This window comes from Rhinatrema bivittatum, chromosome 9 (genome assembly GCF_901001135.1).
Source record: "Rhinatrema bivittatum chromosome 9, aRhiBiv1.1, whole genome shotgun sequence".
NCBI lineage: Eukaryota > Metazoa > Chordata > Amphibia > Gymnophiona > Rhinatrematidae > Rhinatrema > Rhinatrema bivittatum.
Window position 1 is genome coordinate 14753628 of NC_042623.1, and position 24192 is coordinate 14777819.

The window sequence follows — 24192 nt, forward strand, 5'->3', positions numbered from 1 at the left end:
ATCTGCCTCCTTTCTTGTTATCTCAACAGCCCCTCCTCCCAATCATCCCCGTGCTGATTGTTTCTCTCTAACCATTTATACTCACTCTCGTCTCTGTTCAAGCTCTTCCATCCTCTCCAGTTGCCCATCTCATGCTCTCCCATCCTCATCACCATTTCTTTACCTCTCCCTTATCATCATCCACTTCTTCGTCATGCATCCTTCATTACCCCTCCCCACCTACAGATTGTCCTGCTCAGTCTTCATTCCCTCCATCACTCAATTCTTCCCCATCCCACTTATTCCTCCCATCTCTCACTCCTTCCCTGGCCTCCTAGTTCTGCCTTTTGTCTTTCATTTATTCCCTAGAATCCCATATCCACCCTCTGTACCCGCCTCCTCCCGGTCCTCATCTACTTTCCTCTTCCTTTTATCCTTTTGCAAGCCCCAGCTCTTTCCTTCTCTCTCTCTCTCTCCCTTCCCTGCCTCCAATCCCCCTTTCCTTTACCCCTTCCTCCCCTATTTCTAACCTGAAGAGTTCTTCTGCATCGCACCTCTTCTCCAGTCCTCCAGCTCCTCCCCCCCCCCCTTTTAGATCGCTATTTCTTCTCTCCATCCCTGCCAGATCTCTCATTTCCCACCCAATCTCTCAGTACCCAATCCTTGAGTCTCCATTCTCACTCCTTCCCCCAATCCAATCTGAGTCCCCATTCAATCCCAACTTCCCCCCTCCCCCCCCAGCCAATCCTTGCATCCATGCTCTCATCTTCTCCCACTCAGTCCCTGAGTTCCTACTCTGCCCTTGAAGCTTCAAGCTCCCTCTTCCTGCCTCCTGGGACTCTTCATCACCTACCCCCTCCCTCACCTTCCACTGATCCCCCCCACCCCCTCCTTCCTCTGAGCCTGGTCAGCGCAAATAGTCTGGCACTTCTAACCTGTTCCTGCCACTTTCAACTCCGCTCCCTCCCATTATTTATTTTATTTATTCAATTCTTATAAACCGATACACAGAACAGAAGATTCTATCTTTACGGTTTACATAGTAAAAATTATATAATAGTTAGAAACAGAAATAAATACAATAAAATTCAATAAAAATAATAGCAAGATAGTTAAAATCTACACATTAAAATAGATAAAGTATAGTTAAGATAGTAGATATGAGTCCCTCCGACAGCTTCTGCCTCAGCTATCCTCTTTGGCATCGATTCCATATGCTTGCTGAAAGCACCATGCTTTTTAGGTCTTTCTTGAATTTCTCCAGGTTATCCTGCACTCTGAGATCCAATGGCAGACTATTCCAGAGTTTTGGCCCTGCCATCGAGATGGCCCGGACCCTCACTTCGCTAAGGTGAGCAGATCTAACAGTAGGCACTGAAAGTAACCCTTCATTTGCTGACCTTAGTTCTCGTTGAGGTACATGAAGTTTGATGATTGAGTTCAGCCCAGTCTGTTTTGTCTCCATGTATAATCTTGTGAATCGTACATCATGTTTTATGTTTGATTCTATACTCAGTTGGTAACCAGTGGTTCCTATCAGGAGTTTGACCAGTGGCAGGAGGGAAAGGGGCTGCAGGAGCAGCTTAAACGCAAAGGGTGAGGGAACAGAAGGACCGGTACTTCCGCTTGCAGGCTGCATCAGTGGGCGGTGTGTGTGGCTCCACCTCAGCTATCTGCGTTGGCCTACAGGCAGCATCCGAAGGGAGGGGTGGAGGCATCGCAGGAACAGCATTGGCTTTGACGCCAAAGACCAGGTGGGGAAGGAGGGGAGGGTGGCGCTCCCTCAACCCTGGAAGACAAGCTGAGAGGGGAAGAGAGCGCCCTCCCCTCCCCCTATTCGCAGTTCCTCAGAACAGGCCCGGATAGCTGCCTTTGGGGTGTCGGAATGATTCTCCTCCTCCTCCTCCTTCTCAGGGGGCTTATTCTGAGCTGCAGAGCACTTAAAGGATAAGGGACTCACAGACCAGCAGCGTTGGGGCTGTAATACGGAAGTGCCCTCAGCCCACTCCTGCGCCTTTAAGGGAGCGAGGAGAATGGGACGTTACCCACTCCAGAAAGTGCCACCGGGATGAAAGAGGAAGCGCCCCTTTCAGCCTGGCACATTTCCAGAGGGAGATGCCTTCTCTCCTCCCTGACCCCCAACACGCACTCCCCACCTGGGGGGGGGGGGGGGGCATTTAACAGGTAGATCGCGCCCTGCCCCAGGGAAAGCGCTGCGCATGCTGGAACACAGCCGCGCCGGCATTGCGAGGAACCCGTGGAAAGCAGCTCTTCCTCGGCAGATAAACTGCACCTACTCAGAACGTTTTATCAGTACGTCGCTGGCAAGTCTTATTTACATATTTAACTAAAATGAATGACAAATCTGGCAAGAGACTCTTGGGTCCGTGATTATCACAGTGGCACTTCCATGAATGTTCGTGAATGCCCATCCCCTGAGGGCTCCTTTATGTGTAATGACTCCTCTTTGAAGGACTGGTGATGCTTTGCACAAACTTACTGTATACTAGCAGTCCACATTTTTAATGGCATTACAGTAATTCATTGGGTTTCCTTGTGTATTATTTTAACCACATATAGATACAAACATTTATTATGGACATATGTATACATATATATTTTTTGTTTGCTATTATGTAATATGGCATACACTACACTTTTATACGGTTTTTGTTCCTTAATTAAATTAATTGGGAAAACTAACAAGCCCAATAATGATGGCATTGATTATTCATTATTGATTTTGGTTGCCAAATGGCTTACTCAGGGATTTAAAAACATTTCCTAAAATTACACCTTCAGATTACCAGTATGCTCTGTATATGTTGGGATTATCCATTTTAACACTGCTTTTGTGATGGTCAGGATTGCGTTCTTCTCCGCGCCGGCGTCAAACGGCGCAATCACCGCGTGGCGCAACCAGAGCACGAGCGGCTTACGAATCCCGCAAAGGGTTCTGGGCCCACCGCACACGTTCTGGGCTGGCAGGCTTCACAGCCGCTAGAATATCAGCCCAAATGCCCGACAGCAAGCCACAAGGGGCGGAGATTGGATTCCTGCCTATCTCAGACTTCTCCATCATTCATCCGGGCTCCCTTTCCTATGCACTGCAGGCTCAGTAAGATGCGCCTTTTCTTTTAGTTAATGCATATATGTATAAAAGAAATAAAAGCAACCATTTACCACAGTAGCACGGATAGCTTTCGTTTACCTGATGAATACGAATGGGACTCGATAGACCAGCCTGTGCTTTTTTTTTTTTTTTTTTTTCAGTAGCAATACAATGACAAAAGCGTGAAGCTTTAGACAAACATCCAGGCGTGTTGTCTTTCAGGGCATCGAGCAGCCCCCTGTCTCCTAGATAAACCTTTTATCTCTCTCTTGCAGATTCTAATCGGGGGGCGCAGTGCGAGTGTTTCTGGTGTCACTGCAGCAACCAGCTCTAATGGGGATTTATTAGGCCCTGGGAAATCAACTCATTTTGGCCTTTTTCAATGTCTTGTTTTCTTTTTTCTTTTTATTATTATTATTCTCAGTGGCTGCTCACGTTAGTATAATAGCTTTTAATTGGATTTTATTTGCAGCTTTGCCTGCTGGGCAGAAAGTTTATGCTCCACTGGGGAATTTCACTGAATTGCCCAAACACAAAAGAGAAAAGATGGCTTCTGAAGATGTGATCAGAGAAGACACCCACTTCTTGCTGTTTCCAAAAGCTATTGGTGTTGATGTTTTGATTTTAACCTTTTCAGTCATATTCTTGGAGATTTTAGATAGCTCTGTATTTATTTTTTGTTGTTGTTGTTAAATGTTATTTTATTGTGGGGTGAATTTGCAAAGTCATTTCTGTGCACAAAACACGGGCTTATGCTCGTAAATGGCTCATTGAAAAACTGTGTGGGTGTCCTGGACATAAACGTTTGCACGTAACTAGGTTTCACGCATACTTTTTTTGCGCACAAAAAAATAGGCAGTCTGCGGGAAGGGGTTGGGATTTAATTGCATACCTTTAATTTTAAAAAGTATGAGGGTAACTTTCAAACAACGCCATGTAGCTCCATACACCTACCGAGATCTACTACGCTATTTTATAACTGGGTGTATCAGGTTCCCGCAGATTATAAAATATGCGCACGCCTCCTTACATGCAAATATCTGCAATGCATTGAAAGCACAGACTTTCCCCACCTATTTTAAAAACAAAAGCACGCATGTTTTACATGCAAAAAAACCCAAACAAAACTATGACTTGCCCTCATAAAACCCTGTTTTACGTGCGGAAGTTGATATATTGTGAAACCTGCGCGCGCAGTTGAAATCACCACTTTGCCGAAACCTCCGCCAGTCTCCCCGGTCCTTCTCCAGGTCATCGAGACCCTCCTAGTTCTTCGCGCTGCACGCCCCCCCAGTTCACCCAGACAACAGAGGAGTCCGATATCAATTATGCAAGGTAATAAGCTGGTGAAAAAGAATGGGGCAGATTTTTAATATTACGCACACGGGGTACATTTGTGCGCGCTACCCGGCGCGCACAAATGTACACCCGATTTTATACCATGCACGCGCTGCCGCGCGCATGGTATAATACCCAGGGTCAGCGCACGCAAGGGGGTGCACACTTTTGCACCTTGCGCGCGCCGAGCCCGAGGGGAGCCCCGATGGCGTTCCCCGTTCCCTCCAAGGCCGCACCTTCCCCTCCCTTCCCCTATCTAACCCCCCCCAACCCTACCTAAATACCCCCCTACCTTATTTTATCTTTTACGCCGGCCTCTTGCAGGCGTATCTTGCGCGCGCCGGCCAGTTGCCGGCGCACGAACCTCCAGCACATCCGCTTTTTCAAAGCCCCGGGACATATGCGCATCCCGGGGCTTGCCCGCGCCGCCGAGCCTATGCTCGGCGCGTAACCCTTTGAAAATCTAACCCAATGTGAATAAATTGCCAAATGTCCGCATGTAAGTCTCTCATAAAACAGCAACTTGCACGCATATTTCTTGGCACCACCCCGAAATGCCCCTAGAGCTCCCCTTTTATTCATGTGATTTTTTTTTTTTCCTCCTGCTACTTTACTTCCTCCACTGCCCAGCGCTGGTCAAGAGTGTGCCCTTTCTGACCTCTCATCTGCAATCCGGGATTCGGTAGCTGGTTTTATTTTGGAAGAACAGGGGACCTGCGCAGGCCTGGTTCTTTCACCGGGCGAAGCAGCAGGCCTGAGGACCTCTCCCCGCCGTCAGGAAAAGATCCCGGGGTCGTGGCTCAGAATGGGGGCCCCTGCCCTCCCACGTGAGCCTCTGAGCCCCCGTCAGCCGGAGGGAAGAGGCTACACGGGGGGGGGGGGGGGGGGGGGGGGAAGGGGTCAACAACCAAAAATGTGAATCTCAGACCCCTCTGTAGGAGGAGGAGGCCTTACCGAAGGGGCTTAAGTCGCAGAGCGCAGGAGGAATTGTGGGGGATTCTGGGAATATTTACCGGGGAGGTCGCAGCCCAAGCCCCTTACTCAGCTAACTCTGCGTTTTCAGGTGGGAATATCTTTCTGCATCGATAGAAAGATGAAGGCAGAGTAGAGGGCAGTTCCCCCCGAAGTCTGCAGGGTCTGTACCACAAGGGCCTACGAGGTGAGACTTAAAGGACCTTACAGGTGAAGTTTGAAAGCCCCCACCCACGCGCATCTATCGATTGTGGGATGCGCCAGCATGTCAGGCCGACGCGCAGCGAGCAGGTTTTAAAAGATGCCCGGAGACGAGTGCGCTCCCCGCCGCGCGCGGAGAGAAAACGTTTTGGGAAAGGGGGCGGGGCATGGGCGCGGTCTGGGCGTTCCTGGATTTAAATTTGAAATTAGCGCGTAAATACTTAAGGCACGGTGGTGCTCGCCGGGGGGGGGGGTCCCCTGCCGCGGGACTTCACTTCCGCTATGGATGACCTGTGACTTACAAAACAAAAAAAAAAAGTCTAGGCAGATCAACGAGGTTTTAAGGGTCAGGTGTGACAGGGAGGAAGGGAGGCTCTTAAACTAGGGGGGAGGGGGTGGGTTTGGAAGTCTTATCCCTTAACTGGGTGAACTGGGAATCAACTGGGAAAAACTGGCAATGACGACGGGGCGCGCGTGTCTTTTAAAAAAAACGTATGCGGTGGAAGCGGGTTAGGCAGGCACCCGCTTAAAATTGTGCGGCTATGTGCACGCGACATGCACACATATGTGCGCCCCCCCCTGTTATAAACCGCCCCGTTCCCTGGGTGCGAGCCGATAAACACGCAGGCATGTGCACCCGCGCTCTGCTATGAGAGCTACCGTCCCAATCTGTGATAGCCCAGTGGAAAGGGAGGGGATGGTAATAGAGATATTCAAATAGAAAGGGCATTTTTTTGGGGGGGTAGGTGCTTCCTCAGTGAGGGGAATTGATATTTCTTCGTCCCGCCGGATTCTCAGACGCACACTGCACGTCCCACGCGGGAATTGTTGCTCCAAAGAAATAATATTTTATTGTATATTAAAAAAGTACTTCTCCGCTGACAATTGACAATGACTATTGAACTTAGGGATAGCCTGACTATCTTAACTTTAGGAAAAAAAACTAAAGGCTATGCTTTTTAAGCAAGCATTTCGATAAATTGGGGATACTGGTAGTTTTAAGAGTGCTTTTATGTTTTGTGTTTATGATTGTTTTTATGATTTTATTTCTGGAAGCCACATTGGTCAAATGATTTGTATTTGTGGGACACCCAAAATATGCAAATAAATACATTAAAAAAAATGAATACATTTAGCACCTTCCTTTTCTGAGATGCAGCGTCTGGCCCCTGCCCCCAATCTAGTCCTGGGCACGGGGGCTCACAGGGAGGTTCATGGCCTAGCGCAGGCCCCATGACTTCCCGGGGTTCCCACACAGGGGCAAAAAGATTTAACTCTTCAAGAACCCTTAGGGATTTCCCCTGCTCATCCGCCCAGTCAAAAGCACAGAAGAATCACAGCACAGACTCCAAAGCTGCTGTTCAGAATCTTTACTGGCACTGACGTTTCCTGGATATCCACCATGAATATGCATAGCATAGATTTGCATGCACCCACCTCCATTGTATGCAAATCTACCTCATCCATATTCATGGTGGATATCTTGAACACCTGGCCTGTTTGTGGCTCTCGAGGACCAGAGTTGGCCACCCTTATGATCACTTTCCATGCAGGACTTTATTTCTTACAGAGAAGTCTATTAGGATCTGACTGTCCCATAGATAATCTCTCTGTTATACTGCTTTAAGTCTAGTTGTAGGGGGTCACTGCAGACAATCTAAGTAACTCTCTCTCTCTCCCACTCTCAACCCCTCCCACTGTGCGTTCTGCATAGATTAATCTCTTAGTAACTTAATCTGCCACTCTCCATCTACCAGACCCTAGGACCCCCCAGTGATCTGGTTCCAGTGTAATTGTCACCCACACTGAGGTGCAAGCAAGACCTTCTTTCTCCTTATATTGCTTGTTCTGGCTTGGTACCTGTGTCATAGGTAAGTCACACTCTTCTGACTCCTTCTCCTTGTTGCATACAAAGGGCTGCTCCATGGGATTTTGGACAATCTCTGGAAATCTCTGCAGAGAGGGTGTTCTCTTCTTTTTTTTTTTTTTTTTAAATCATTTTTACTGAGATAAGGCAACAGCAGAGCACAAACAGAGAATGGTAAACAGAGAGTCATATCATACACAATAAGCAAGTAGAGAAAGTAAAAGGAAATTCATTTCTAAAATACAGAAATATGCCTCCACCGAAGCTTCATCGATTTCCAAAATTATGAAATCCCATCCCATCTCGCCCTAACTATACTTAGAGTCATCATTCAACCCTCCAAAACCAGTCACATTGCCGTTCATCTCCAACAGAACCAAAAGCAAGAATCAACAAAGTATGTTACATAGGTAGGTTCCAGTGGTTTATCCCCAAGTGGTTACCAGTATGTCGAGTAGCCCAAATCCAATAACCTTTTCTGCTCTTTCACGAGTAAGGAGTTAAAAAACACTTCCAGATGGCTTTATATACAACTGGGACGGAGCGGATGCTATAACACACATCTTGGCGCATGATTTGCATGGTAGATATCATTCGTTTCTTCCAATACAAGAAGGAAGGAACATTATCAGTAATCCACTCCTTCAATACAGATTTTTGCATCAAGATCAGAGCTACAGAGATAAAAACATAATGGTTTTCTGTTATCGAGGGCTCAAGATCTCGCAATGCATCTACCCCTCCCAACAGTAATATCTCTCCTTAAAAAGGTAGAGTAATGTCAGTGCAGGTGTTTATGACCATTAGCACCTTCTCCCAAAAAGAATAATTTTTATGGCACACTAAAAAAAGGGGTATGAATGAACCCTCTGCAATTCGGCATTTGTGACAGTTCTTAGAATCAGTCACACCCATCTTATATAGGCATAACCTGTCTACTTGGCAGTGATGTAAAACCTTATATTGGATTTCCTTTAAAGGTACCAAAATGGGTAGTCTGTGAACCCCCCTGAAATTTTTCCCCAGTGTCTTCACCATTATAAATTGTCCTAACTCTCTCTGCCAGTTCTATTCCAAATCAGTCAATATATTGTATGTATCGGGATATTTACAATAATTATACCAAAGAGCAATAGAATTTTTCCCCAGAGCCATCTGTTCTATCTCAATCACCCAATCAAGTTCATTTTTAATCTCTCCAGCCGTCATGCCTAAAGAGAGAAGATAATGGTGGACCTGTAAGTAGCCGAAAAAGTGAGTATTCGGCATCTTAAAAATAGATTGCAGTTGTTGGAAGCTCAAAACCACTCCAGTTTTGTCATCCAGCAGCTGTCGTAGAGTACATAACCCTGCCATTCGCCACAAAGCAAAAACTTCAGTCTCATCGCTAAGAGTAAGGTGAGCATTATTATGAATCACTGTCAAAGGTGTCACCAAGTTTGTATGAAAATGTCCCTTGAAGTACCTCTGGGTAGAGAGGCTGTAGGAGAGTGAATTAAACTCAATGGAGAATGTGGTTTAGCAGTCTTTTCTGTAAGAGGGAAAACATCATATTTGATTTATTACCTATAATTTCCCCTAGAAAGTGCATATCACATGCTAAATTCTATGTAAACCGATATGATATGTAAACCGATATCTATGTAAACTGATATCTAAACCGATATATAAACCGATATGATATGATTTTTTCATGAATGTCGGTATAAAAAAGCATTAAATAAATATATATATATATATATAAATAAATTGTAGAGAAAAAAATTTGGAGCATCTATCCCACTCTCTTCCTTAGGTCTTACTAATTTAAGGTAAACTATTTTTGCTTGCTTGCCTCTCCACAAAAAATGAATAAACATAGCTTGGAGGCATGCTAAATCCAACAAGGAAGCATTTGAAGTCTGTATAGTAATTTCGGTAATAAAATCATTTTAAAGAGGGCATTTCTCCCCAATATCGAGATAGGAAGATTCATCCAAGTCTTCAGTTGATGTTGAAAGCCTTCTAATAAATCCTTAAAATTGCACTCGTATAAAAGGGTGGGGTCTTTAGGGATCCATATCCCCAAGTATTTAAGTTTCTGGGGGACCCTTCTAAGGGGAAAATCCACAGGCCAATTATGTTGTAAGGCAGAATGAAGAGAGAAGGCCTCAGATTTATCAAAGTTTATTGTTAAGCCAGCAAAGGATTGAAAAGTGGTGAAGAACTCCATAATCAAGGAGATAGCTTGCTGAGCATTAACAAGAAATAATAATATGTCAATTCTTTAGTACCCACTTTTATTCCTTGTAGAGCAACACAATTGCGGAGTCGGAGGGCTAACAGTTCAAGAGTAAGGATAAACAATAATGGGGATAGAGGGCAACCCTGCCAAGTTCTGCCCCGCAGAGAGAATTTAGCCAAGAGGGAACCATTTACTAATATACGTGCCTTCGGATTTGTATAAAGCAATCGAATGCATATTTTTCTAATACTCAAAACATATAGGACAAGTTATGGGTCTATAAGACGCTCAACTTCCCAAATCTCTCCCCTTCTTGGGTAGGACTATAATAACAGCTTGATTTAGATTCTCAGAAAAGAATCCATGAAGCAAGGCATAATTAAACATGTCTTTGATGGGTTTAAGAATCTGAAACTTGAGAATTTTAAAAAATTCAGATCCAAACCCATCTGATCCTGCCACTTTGCCCAATTTCAACCTGGTAATAGCCCGGAATACTTCTTCCTCGGAGATAGGCTGATGTAGGCGATGAGCCATGGTATCTGAAACAGCAGGGAGTAATAAATCCCTAAAAAAAATCATCCCTCACACCAATATCAGTACATCCAGCATCATATAGATTGTTTTAGGTTGATCGAAAAATTTCTAAAATCTGCGCAGTATCTGTGAGCGGTACTCCACAAGAGTTCCGCAAACCAGTAATATAGGCCCTCTTATGCGACCCTTTCACTAAATTATCCATTAATCTGCCCACCTTGTCACCAAATTTAGACAATTGAAATTTAAAGAAGTTGAGAGAGCGGACAGCTTTGAGATGTTACATATGATCTAGTGTGACTTTGGTGTTCAGATATGTCTTCCTATGTTCGGCTGACATGGCAGTTACCAACAAGGGCCCTGAACTTGGTGGTAGATGAAACAGATATGTATGGGAAAATAAGTGTGGGGGCTTGCTGGGCAGACTGGATGGGCCGTTTGGTCTTTTTCTGCCGTCATTTCTATATATATATATGTACTTGTTTTTGAGTTTTTAAAAGATTAGTAAGGTGTAAAATCTCAGTATCTCGACTCTTAGTTTGTCGGGCTATATAGGCAATAATTTCACCTCTCATAACAGCTTTGCCAGCCTCTCATACCAATGTCATTGCATTCAACTGATGTTATTCCCTCCATTTATCACACAGGAATTTACAAAATTCCACGTCTTTAATTAAGCGGGCGCTCATATGCCAAAGTTGAGACTTCCCCAGCCCACCGCCCAATTTTAAGGACAAAAAACAGCAGCATGATCCGAAATGGTATTAATGCCAATAGAGGCATCCAATACCTTTGGGAACAATGCTTCCAAGATCAGATGTAATCTATTCTGGAGAAGCTTTGATGAGGATTTGAGAAGAACGTGAAGTCCTTCTCCCCAGGATATAATACCCTCTAAATATTGATCATGGCAAACTCCTTCAAAAGTAAATTTACCCCTCTCTGATATTCTTGATTAGGAGCAGTTCTAGGTGGCTTGCAATCTCTATACTTAAGAACATAAGAAAATGCCATACTGGGTCAGACCAAGGGTCCATCAAGCCCAGCATCCTGTTTCCAACAGTGGCCAATCCAGGCCATAAGAACCTGGCAAGTACCCAAAAAACTAAGTCTATTCCATGTAACCATTGCTAATGGCAGTGGCTATTCTCTAAGTGAACTTAATAGCAGGTAATGGACTTCTCCTCCAAGAACTTATCCAATCCTTTTTTAAACACAGCTATACTAACTGCATTAACCACATCCTCTGGCAACAAATTCCAGAGTTTAATTGTGCGTTGAGTAAAAAAGAACTTTCTCCGATTAGTTTTAAATGTGCCCCATGCTAACTTCATGGAGTGACTCCCTAGTCCTTCTACTATCCGAAAGAGTAAATAACCGATTCACATCTACCCGTTCTAGACCTCTCATGATTTTAAGCACCTCTATCATATCCCCCCTCAGTCGTCTCTTCTCCAAGCTGAAAAGTCCTAACCTCTTTAGTCTTTCCTCATAGGGGAGCTGTTCCATTCCCCTTATTTATTTATTTATTTAATGGTTTCTTATATACCGAGGCACGTTTGCAAAACATCACCTCGGTTCACAATGTAACATAACTTAGCAACAAGCTTTACAATTATAATAATAATAATAATAATAATAACTTAGGAACAAGCTTTACAATAATAACATTAACAGGTAGCGGTTAATAGGGCAGGGGATGATAATACGAGATATATATACAAATGTACATGTTAGTTTCAACAATAAAGTTATATAAAGCAATCAGGAAAATCAGCAGGGTGAAGTGAACGATGGAAGGGGAAGATGAGGAGAAGACCTCAAGAGGTTGGGAGGAGGGGAGAGAAGATAGCGAGGGTGAGGGTCAATTGGGTAGGGAGAGAAAAAAGAAAGGGCGAGGGTCAGTTGGGCAGTCGGTTAGGTGGTCATTTTGGTAGCCCGCCACTATATTATAGTCACATCCCAAAATTAAAGTATAGTCAGGATAGGCTAAAACAATAGTAATCAGAGATGTTAAGAATTCGGTAGAGTAAATATTGGGAGCATATATGTTGCCAATAAGACAGTTAATGCCAAATAGGGAACCCGCTAAGAACATATACCGTCCTTCGTTATCCTTAATTACATTTGTAACCATAAAAGGGAGATCCTTATGAATCAAGGTGAAAACACCACGTTGTCTGCGAGAGAAAGAAGAAAAGTGACATTCCCCAACCCAATCACACTTTAGCTTTGGATGCTCAATAACAGAGAGATGCGTTTCTTGCAAGCATGCAGTCTGCACGTTTTCTCTTTTGAGCATGGTAAAGCAATTTAATACGTTTAATTGGGGAATGTATAAAATCCACATTTAAGGTAACAATTTTCACTCAGCTTCCCATCTTAATCTGACTCCAATTAATTCCATATGGAACAGATAATAATAATACCACAAAGATAGGAACTTATGCTCCCCAGCTAGGCATGAGAAACCTAGAGGGAAAAACCACCAATCATAATAGAATTTATAAGCCAACCAGATATATTTTTGACTCTCCATCTCCCACAATACCAAAACACATCCCACCCACTCTACATTTACACATCTCCCTGCCCTCCCCACCCCCAAGTGACCTGTCCCACACTCAGAGTACCAAGCACAACACCAAACATATTTCCCCCTTAACACTTTGCCTCTCAACCATATAAGACTAAGAGACAATATTCCCAAAATTACAGCCCCAAGGGACCACCACACTCCAGCTAGCATCCTCTCACTTCCTACACTGGAGGTGGCAACCAGTATGAACCCCTCTGCTGAAACTCTATTGATTATGATTTTCCCCATTGAAAACCAGAACAATTCCAGCAATAGCATAGAAAACAAATAGCAGCGCTGATGAAAGATTTACAACCACAAAAGAGGCATAATATACTCAGAATCAAAATCTGTATTGTCTATACTTCTCCCGTTCTTTCAAAGTCAGACTGGAAATCCAGAAAGTAAAATATGATTAAAATTAAAAAAAAAAAAAAAGACAATATTAGTTAAAAAAAAAAAAAAAAAATCTTCCAGTCCAAAACGAAAATGAAGAGATCCACCAAATCGGAGAGTAGATCTTGTAGTAGCCATGAGAAGAAAGTCAATCAGGAGAGAAATATAATAATAAAAATTCACAATTTCCTATCCTGTATACCAGGATGTATAATGGTATATTGAAGTTCATAAGGTGTAGATATAGTTTGCCACACATGAGAGAAAGAAAGTACTAATAATGAGTAGCAGACAGAAAAAGACAGTGCGTCACAGTTCCCAACTGCGTGTACCAGCGTGTTGTGACAGTCAAAGGCGACATTGCAAGCCATGGACCTGCAACATGTCAAGCGATCCATGAAACACTTAACTTGTTCCTTGTCTTGCAAACACAGGATCTTCCCTTCATGTTGGATTCTCAGTTTGGCCGGGTAGAGAACAGTGAAACGGATCCCTCACTTGTGTAGTTCTGCATAGGCAGGTGATAATTATTTTCTCTGCGCCACAAGTTGCACCAAGAAATCATGAAATAGCAAGATCTGCCCGCCGTCAAACTCCTGCGAGCCTTTAAGTGGAATGCACTCATTAATTTGATTGTATGTGCCCTGTTTAGTAAGCAAGCCATTACAGGCTAGGGACAATTAAAATTCTCTTTCGTCAGACCCATCTGGTGTGCCCGTTCACAGGTAATAGGGAAGGCCTTCGTATCGATGCCCAATTGAGCCGGCAGCCAGAATTCAAAAAAGGAATAAAGCGCGGCATCTTTTACGGTTTCAGGGAGACCGATTACCTTAATATTGTTCCTTCGGATCTGATTTTCTTGGTCTTCCAGCCGTTCAAGTAGATTAGCATTTTTTTTCTGTAACAAAACTATTTGAGCATCCACCTGAGTGGCGTGATCTTCCCCGGCCAAGACCCATTGTGCAACTTCATTTAGCCAGCATGTATGAGTCTCTAGACTTTCCTTGATCTCATCGATGGTAGATTGTATTTTCGATAATTGGTCCTCCAAAGCCACAGATACGCTTTTGGAAATATTAAGAACCATTTCCTCCGAAATCAATGATAACATGTTGTCCGTTGTGGCACTCGATGTCAGCGACGCCATTTTGTGAGTCAGCAGCCAGCTCTGATCATGGGTAGTTCTCGTAGTTGTTCCGTTCATAACCCGTTTCTTTTTTATCACAAAAGACTCCATCCGATAATATATAAAACCTCTTGATATACAACAGTGTTTGGAAAGGGGAAAGGCAAGTAAGTTGATTCAAAAGTGGAGGGGTTCACAGAGCTCCAAACTCCCACATCTGCTCAAGCAGCCTCCATACTGGAAGTTGATGGATGTTCTCTTCTTGACCTTTCTATGGAATCATGGCGTTCTACTCTTCTGAGAGGAAAGCTCCTTGTTCAAACCTCCTTGTTAGCATCTCCCTGATAGGGGCATGCACTTATATTTATTTTTTTTCATTTTATTTTTTTGTTGTATTTTTTGTTGTATTTTTTCTTCATTGTTTTTCATTGTGTTTGTCATTTTATTTCATTTTGTTCATTTGAAACAAAATAAACCAAATGAAATGGAAAACAAAATGAAACACAGGAGCTAAAATGTGAATGGCTAATATTTGTGAAGAAACATGTTGCAGTAGCAAAAAATATGCAAATTGGAGTCTTTGGATTGGCCAGTGCTGATGAGTGTCAGCTATTACAGTGTGGTATGCCATGATTCTTAATTCCGTGAGATTCACAATAAAAAGTAAAACCATAAAAACCCCAGGAAATGTAAAATAATGCAAGGCCTTAAGGATCGGGGATGATAACTTTTAAACAGCCACACGGGCGCACGTTACATGCGAATGCCGGCTCGCGCCAAAGGATTAACATACGCGCGTATATGCGCACTTGTTATAAAATAACCTGGACGTGGATACATGTGCACGCAATTTTAAATGGATGTACGCATGTGCGCGCAAATCCCACTTTGGGGAAACTTTACAAGGGACGCGTGCCGACACCTTAGGTAGCTTTCCCAATTCGTTCCCAGTTTGCCCAGTTTAGGGATAGGACTAGCAAATGCCCCCCTAATTTTATAGCCACTCTTTCCCCCTGTTAGCCCCGATCCTTAAAGCCCCGCTGCCTGGCCTACATTTGTTTAGTTTCCTACTTACATGTCCTGCATAGCAGAAGTAAATTTACATGGTGGCCGCCTGTGTACATAAGTATTTGCGCACGCATTTTGTGGCCAGGCCCCGGCAGGTCCCCAACCCGCCCAGACCACATCTACGCTTCGCCCCTTTTTAGAAACTCTTCATTTGTGCACTTATATGGGCAGCTTATAAAATCCGCTCGGTGCGTGCCAGCCTAACTTGTGCACATATTTCCCACTTTCGGTGCACGCAGGGCTTTTAAAATAACATAAGAGCCATGCTGCTAGGTCAGACCAAAGGTCCAACAAGCCCAGCATTTTCTCTCCAACAGTGGTCAATCTGTATCTCTAGGAAGTACCTGGCAGATCCCAATGAGCAGATCCATTCCTTGCTTTACTAGAAGGGCATTAAAAAGTAACATTAGGCCGCCAAGATCTTGCTTTCCTATTATGTCCACCCCAATGATATTCCTGAAAGTGTTTCAAAATGTTCTTTCATTGTAGATCTGCTGAGCCTTAGACTGTGTAATAAATGCTTTTATGATTCAGTCTAAAGAATACTCAGCACAAAGAAATGCCATTCCTTTTATGTCACCAGACGTGGAAGGTGCACATTTATTTGCACAGTACCAGTGGTTACGTGCAATATTATTCGTCTGCAGGGATGCAAATAAACACGCACATTTAAAAGCAGCCCTAGAATACAAACATTACGGAGGTTTAAAATAATCCCACTTACAATAATTAAAGAAGCATAACAATAGAGGGAAGATAAGGAAGTGCAAAGCATGATGGATGACTACCCAGCTTTCGACATGCAAATGCCTCTTCTTGCCAAATATCGAAAAGCCTGCCATGTCATAAAGCCGACGTCCTGTGCATTTTCTCCAGCACACATGATGTTTAGCAGATACTGTGAAATAATACAGCAATTGCAATTTCCAAGATACTGAAATCTTTAGCCAAAAATTCCAAGTAGACGTTTAGGAGGTCATATTTGTTTATTTATAATTTACATTTCTTAATAGCTACTGCTAACAGGGCTGTAGAGAGAGACTGTCCTGCATTTTATTTGAGAAAGTACTGTATTTTAATTTCTTGGGCAGTTTTGGTAAGAATTTTATGGAAATGTTTTGTTCAGTTGTTTAATTTTTTGTATTGTACATTGCCTTGAGTCTTTTTGAATGGAGTTGGTAATAAAAGGAAGAAGTAAATAAAAATCATCCAAATGTAATACAAAACAAATAAAACAATGAAATATCAACTAAAACTTATCAACTTGAATACTGTGTACAATTCTGGTTGCCGCATCTCAAAAAAGATGTAATTGCATTGGAGAAGGTACAGAGAAGGGCAACCAAAATGATAAAGGGGATGGAACAGCTCCCCTATGAGGAAAGGCTGAAGAGGTTAGGGTGTTGAGCTTGGAGAAGAGACGGCTGAGGGGGGGATATGACAGAGCTGTTTAAAATCATGAGAGGTCTAGAACGGGTAGATGTGAATCGGTTATTTACTCTTTCAGATAATAGAAAGACTAGGGGATACTCCATGAAGTTAGCATGTGGCACATTTAAAACTAATCGGAGAAAGTTCTTTTTCACTCAAAGCACAATTAAACTCTGGATTTTGTTGCCAGAGGAGGTGGTTAGTGCAGTTAGTGTAGCTGTGTTTAAAAAAGGATTGGATACGTTCTTGGAGGAGAATTCCATTAACTGCTATTATTTATTTATTTATTTGCTTTTCTATACCAACATTCGATTTGGCATATCACATCGGTTTACATAAAACATGATGTCATAAGGCAAGCCTTATAACGACATAGTACATTGTAACATAGTAGATTAATTTAGAAATTAGCCACTGCTATTACTAGCAACAGTAACATGGGATAGATTTAGTTTTTGGGTACTTGGCAGGTTCTTATGGCCTGGATTGGCCACTGTTGGAAACAAGATGCTGGGCTTGATGGACCCTTGGTCTGACCCAGCATGGCAATTTCTTATGTTCTTATGTTCTTATAGCTTTCTGATAACAATAATCCAGATGCTTAATAAACATGCTATCACTAACCTCCTTTAGTTGCCTCTGAACAAAAATCCTATCCTCTAATCAACAACTAAGCAAATCAAAATCATTCTCTCAGTAGCCCCCATTATGTACATCCAACAGAATCCTCTCCCATAATCACTAGCTCAGCAAATCAGGAGCATATGCCTGTTGGAATTATCATGTTTTACAGCCTTACAAAAGGCTAAATGATCATTTTGAAGCCGAATTGAACTGGAAAGGTTATTCCACAATTTTGGTGCTATTACCGAAGAAAAACTGATACTACACGCATATCCAGCATAGCTCCCTGCTTCAACGGCAGGGGAGAAGAAAAACAACCAATAAGGGCTGAATAACATAGTCTGGGTAAAACAAATAAGCATGGGTGTAGCTTGCTTACTGCGGCGGTTACTTCCCCTACTACCCCTAACTAATCAAGCTTGATATTTCACTTGGATGCAGCTCCATCACCGCTCTCTACATTAAAGGTGGGGGTGGAAGGGAAATAGAACCAAAGAGCTAAGAGAAACAGATAAGTATGAGAGAAAAAAATGTGTGAAGCTTGCTGGGCAGACTGGATGGGCCGTTTGGTCTTCTTCTGCCGTCATTTCTATGTTTCTATGTTTCTATTACAGAAAAGTCCCATACCCTAGAAGGCTGTAGGCAAACCACGTGCTTGGAAGGGAGAACTAGTATGTTTTCCTGTAAGAAATGCTTATTTCTTGCAGACATATACAGTACAGAGATCATTCATGTATAGGATCTTTTGTCTTAAACCCCAACATTAAGGAGTGCATTTTCAAAAGCATATATGTACATAAGTTGTCATTTTACATGCATATAGCAGCCTTTTGAAAATGGCACTGGGGGCTGTACATATACAAGCACACCCACGGTCACGTGTTCTTCTAAGTGAAAGACGAGTTCCTGTGGGTGGAGATAGTGTTAGGATGATTTGAAAAGGTTTTCCTGCGAAGCTATTGTATCATTACTGCACTGTGAAATTGCTTTGATCAGACTTGTGAGAGGTCCTTATTTAGCCGCTGTGCGGCTGTGCTAGTTAAGCCGGTTATACATAACCGGTTAACTAGCAGGGTATATTCAGTGACATGTTCACATCACTAAATATGCCCGGCTATCTTAAAGTTAGCCGCTTATGTATAACTGGATAACTATAGATCAGGCCTACAGCCCAACCAGAGTCAGCCGCAGAAAGTAACCAGCTGACTCTGAATATTAACTCTGTTCCTCTCCAGAATTCCTCCTGACTGCCCCTGGATTGCCCCCATTTATCTGGCTAAATTCTAGTCAGGTATAATTTAGCCAGCTAACGGCTGAATGTGATATGATAGAAGTCTATTTATTGATTTATTTGTTGAGTTTTATATCCCGTCATTCGGTAAAGCCATCACAACGGTTTACAGAATTTAAATTGTAACTCTCTTAACAATTGTGGAAAAAGAATAACAAGGTGCATATTAAACAGAGGTTAAACATTTCAAGTCCAGAAAGTATCATTACGTGGGAGGAGGAGGGATTGTTTGTTCTGGTTGGAGAGAAGTTATTTTGAGGTTTTTTGGATGAAAGCTCGATTGGGAGTTGGGATGTTCAGAAGTATGAAGGTCAGTGTAGAATTTGCGGAACAGCAATGTTTTTAGGTCTTTTTTGAACGTTTTGAAGTTGGGTTGGGTTCTCAGATCTTTAGGTAGGGAGTTCCAAAATTTAGGGGAGGCAATGGAAATAATAATAAATAATAATAATAAAATAATAAGTGGAATCGAACGAGTAAACGTTAATCAGTTGTTTACTCTTTCAAAAAATACAAAGACCAGGGGAAACACAATAAAGTTACTAGGTAATACATTTAAAACTAATAAAAGAAAATATTTTTTTACTTAACGCATACTTAAGCTGTGGAATCAATTGGCAGTGGATGTGGTGAAAGCTGTTAGTGTAGCTGCGTTTAAAAAAAGTTTGGACAAGTTCCTAGAGGAAAAGTCCATTAACCATTATTAAAGTAAAGTTGCAGAAATCTACTGCTTATTCTTGGGATAAGAAGCTTGGAATCTCTCTACCCCTTGGGATCCTGCCAGCTACTTCTAACATGGCTTGGCCATTGTTGGAAACAGGATACTGGACTTGATGAACCTTTGGTCTGACCCAGTATAACAAGTCAAATGTTCTTATATTCTTATGAATATAGCCAGGAAAGCCAATTAGACATTATTATGTTATCCAGCTAAATGGCTTTTGAAGATGGACCTCATAAAACTATTCAAGGTTGCTGAAATGCCAGAATATGCTGAAATGCTAAAATGTAGGCCAGAAGTAAAAAATATATTAAATTCAGTCTTAAGTTTTGTTCCTGACTTCTGGGCTCAATTTCCAAGAAACTGCTTGACTATTAAAAATCCCAGCCCCATTAAAATTATAATGCCAAGAAATTAGGAAAATGTTATGCAAATTAACAATTGGAGGTGGTAATCTATTTAATTTAATGGGCAAACAATGCTCGGAGAAACTGTTTCTGAATTGCCTTGCACTCCTGGAATAATTCCATACTTTATCTAAATAAAAATCTTTTTTAAGCTATCAATATCCAATGCTTATTTTGGTGGCCCACAAAACAGGACGGGAAAATCTTTTACACGCATTCTTTCACAGTTAAAAGTATGCATGTGAATGTATGCATGAACACTTACACATGTTCCTATGCAGGCGTGAATGTCCATGTGTGGCATGCAAGGGTTCACACATACTCACTAATTTTCAAAGTGGACTTAACGCACATAAGTCCACTATGAAAATTATGGCTGAAGTATACTTGCACTTTGCACATGCAGAATTCAGCCCTAAGCTGTTCTAGAAATGGGCTCTAATATTTTAAATTACTTCAGAGTTCCATAGGGATGGATCTAATGTAGTTTCTTCAATAGAGGAATAACAAGATCCCTCACACCTGGCCACCCAAAATCCTGACAGCTACATTCTACACCAGCTGGAGTCTTTTTTTCCATAGCTAGGCCAGAATATATCACATTACAGTATTCTGGGTATGATATAACTAATGCCTGTACTACTGATACTTAATTTCGGGGTGATAAGTAGGGATGCATCTGATGCACCATACAAAATAATCCAAAAGTAGCCAATTCCTCTGCAGAAATGTGACCATCTAATAGGAGAGCACAATGTAACTTAACACCTAAGTTGTGAACTGAAGTCTGCAAAGATATCTTTGCTCCCTTCATCTCGATTTCAAAAATCTGCATGAGAAGTCTCTTTACCTATCCACAAAGCCTCAGGCTTACTCACATTTACATTAAATCTAGTCTGTTCTGTTTCAACCAACATGCTACTGCTTTTATTTTATTTTATGTGTTTATTTCATTTTAAAAATATTAAAACCCACCATATCCGATATCCAGTTGCACCTGAGTGTCACATGCATAATGATACACTGAAACGCGTTTGACACACTAGGAGGCCAATGCAATAAGCAGCGCTAAAGCTGCTGCGGGTTTTTGCATGCATTTTCCCCATGGTGGCCTTATGCGAGTATATAATAAACTGTTCGGCGTAGGGAAATCACGCACCTAAACCCGCTTTGAAACATGTGGCTGGTTTAGCGTGAGTGCATGCAAATGAGGCAATTAACTATTCATGGGCTCTGCAGCGAGCAGAGCCTCGGTTCATACAGGCTCGTGGAGGCGGATTTTTTTGGCGCCTGGGTCAGGGTCAGAAGTTAAGTTAAAGCGCGTGTCTGGAGACCGGTTTACTCTGGGGTAATCATGACTTGGGTTGCCTTTCACGTGTTTTTTCCGGGATGTTTGAAACATTTCTGTGGGGTTGGCTGTAGAAACCTCTGCGGCATATCAGTGCCTACCAGCATCCTCCGCTACAGCAGCCACGCGGGTCGGAGATGGAACATGAAAGGGTTAAATATTGCTCTACCCACCTTCCGTTCCACTCCCAGACCACTGACTTCTTCGCTGTTTTATAAAAAGGGAAGGCCGTTACCCCGAGAATCACTCGCGGCTTACCACATTAATGCAGGTTTCAGCGTTGTGGTTTCTGCGCGGTTTATTTCATAGGGCCATGCGTGCACATTTTTGTGCGGGTTCCACTTTTAGGTGGATTTTTTTTGCATGCATCTCTTTGCATACGGTCCCTTTAGTGCATCCTGTGGAGGTGCCTGCTTTTGTTGCACACACTAAAAAAAAAAATATGCGCTGACAACTAGCACCGAGTTCATCATGGGTTTTATTACATTGACCCCCTAGAAGACCCATAAAAATCACAAAAAAAAAATCTATAAGTCAATAGCTATACACTAAAATAAAATAAAAATAACGAACACCTACAATCAAAGGTAGCTTAGTAAATAGTATATTCAGAAACCATATAGCCAATAAGGGCATTTTACCACTGCCATGAGACCACCTCACGATTAAACAGGAATTTAAAAGCTATTTAATTACAAATAGTCATCACCTAACCATTCTAAAAGCTTCAGCGAATAAATAAGCCATGAACTGCTCTCTAAAGGTTATAAGTGCTTTCTTTCCTTAACATTTTTGGAAGTCTCTTCTGTAATGCTGGGCCCCATGGCTGAAAACATCCTCTCAGGAGATTGTCAAAATTTTGTAAGTTTGGGATTAGGGTTGTCAAGGAGGCATTTGTCAGCAGAACGTAATGGTCTAGATGGTCGATAAACTCTCAAAAGTGAGCTAACTGAAGAGGAGCATCATTATTCAAAGCTTTAAACGCCATCATTAGAATTTTAAATTGTATCCTCCAGGCAATTCATAAAGAACTGGTGTAATATGATCATAGTCGGAAGTCCCAGTAAGTATTCTGGCTGCTGACTTTTGTACTACCTGAAAGGCTTTGATAGAAAAGTGAGGGAGACCCAAGTTACTAGAATTACAATAATCCAGACCAAGCAGAACTAAGGCCTAGAGTATGGTAGGTCTAAAGTAATCCCAGATTGATCTTCTTCATCTCTTTCAAGCATCCTCCCACAATTAGATAATAAATCTGAATATCATCACCGTAGGAATGAAAGTTGAAACTTCACCCCTTGATGACTTTACACAAAGGGGCCATCTATAGCTCAAAAGATACGGAAACAGAACTGAACCCTGCGGCAGTCCACACTGCAGTTTCCGGGGGAATGGAACAATATTAACCCGTAAACACCCGTTGCAATCTGCCTTGCAAAGAGAAGGCGAACCACTTCAGTACCATTCCCTGGCTCCCCATCGCCTCAAGCCAATTAACCAATAGTTGATGGCTCACTGTATCAAATGCACTGGATAGATCCAGGAAAGTCATCTCTATTGCTTAACCCTTATCATTTGCTAAATATAGGTCATCTGAAAGGGATATCAGTAGGGTCTCTGTACTAAAACCAGATTGCTATTCATCTAGTATTAGATGATAATCCATAAACTCCAGTAAATGATATTCAACTACGTTACCTAAAAAAGGTAAATTAGACAATAGGAAAGTGGAACCCCAAAACTTTTGGTTTGGTTTGTTTTTCTATATTGGTGGTGGTGGGGAGTTTAATTTCATTTGGTTCTTTTAATGGGGGGGGGGGGTCTGTTCATTTGGCAAACCAAAACAAACATTAAGCGAGAATAAATAAATAAATAAATAATCCGCACTGATAACTCTGCCTGGAACTTTCCAAGCCAAGAAACTTCCAGCGTCCAGCACTGAAGCCTAGGTCCAGGCCAGGCTCAGCGCCGGTGCATAGAGCCCAAGCCAGGACCAAGGCCAAGCCTTCAATATGCTATCGAATTATCAATTGGTTTTACCCACATTACCTGCACTTAACATGAGTAAATGGACTTCTGAAAATCACTACCATAGCTTGATGTTACCCAGGTAGAGAGTCCATCAAGCTAGGTGGAGAGAACCTTGCCCAAATCTCATCTTGGAGTGAGTTTCCTCACTCCAAAGGCCAGCAAATCTTCACAAGAGACCACTGTTCTGTTCGTAGGAGTCACGTAGAATATCAAAGTGGCCCCTAACCCCCTACACTCTTACCTAATCCCCACCTCGAGTTACTAGGTGGGCCTACCATAGGGATACAAATACCTACCTATGGGTCATGACATTATGGCCAGTCTCAGTCTCTCTCTCTCTCTCTCTCTCTCTCTCTCTCTCACTCTCTCTCTCCCTCCCTCTCTCTCTCCCCAATACAACAGTTCTGGCACTTATCACAGAATCTGAAAATGGTATCGCAACTTGCACTAACCTAGCTCTTTGCACAGGTAATTAGCACAAATTGCAATAAATGCTATATTAGCATAAAACACACCCCTTTTGCTATCACATGCGGTACTTACCGCATTTTGATAAATCCAGGCCTTAGTCTGTTACATTTACATTTACCTTTCAAAATTGCACTGTTTGAGAATACTTTTCCTGGGGAAAAAATGAAAGCCTTAGACCTAAGGATATGAGAAATGCCCAAGTGGGATATGCTGAAAGCTCCATCTAGTTCAGAATCGTGTTTCTGACACTGGCGGGAAGAAGATGAAAAGGTGAAAGGGAATGGGAAGATTGTTTTTGCTTTTGCATACTGAATTTGATGAATTTCGGCAAACTCACTGCGCTGAAAACTTTCCCGAGATATCAATTTATTTCAGGCGAGTCAGACATCCGGTGAGCTGGAGAGGTTCCTCCTACGTTGCAGTTCCTCTTCCCCGCTGTCAGTTCGACGTGAAGAGCACGTGTCCCTGGGGGC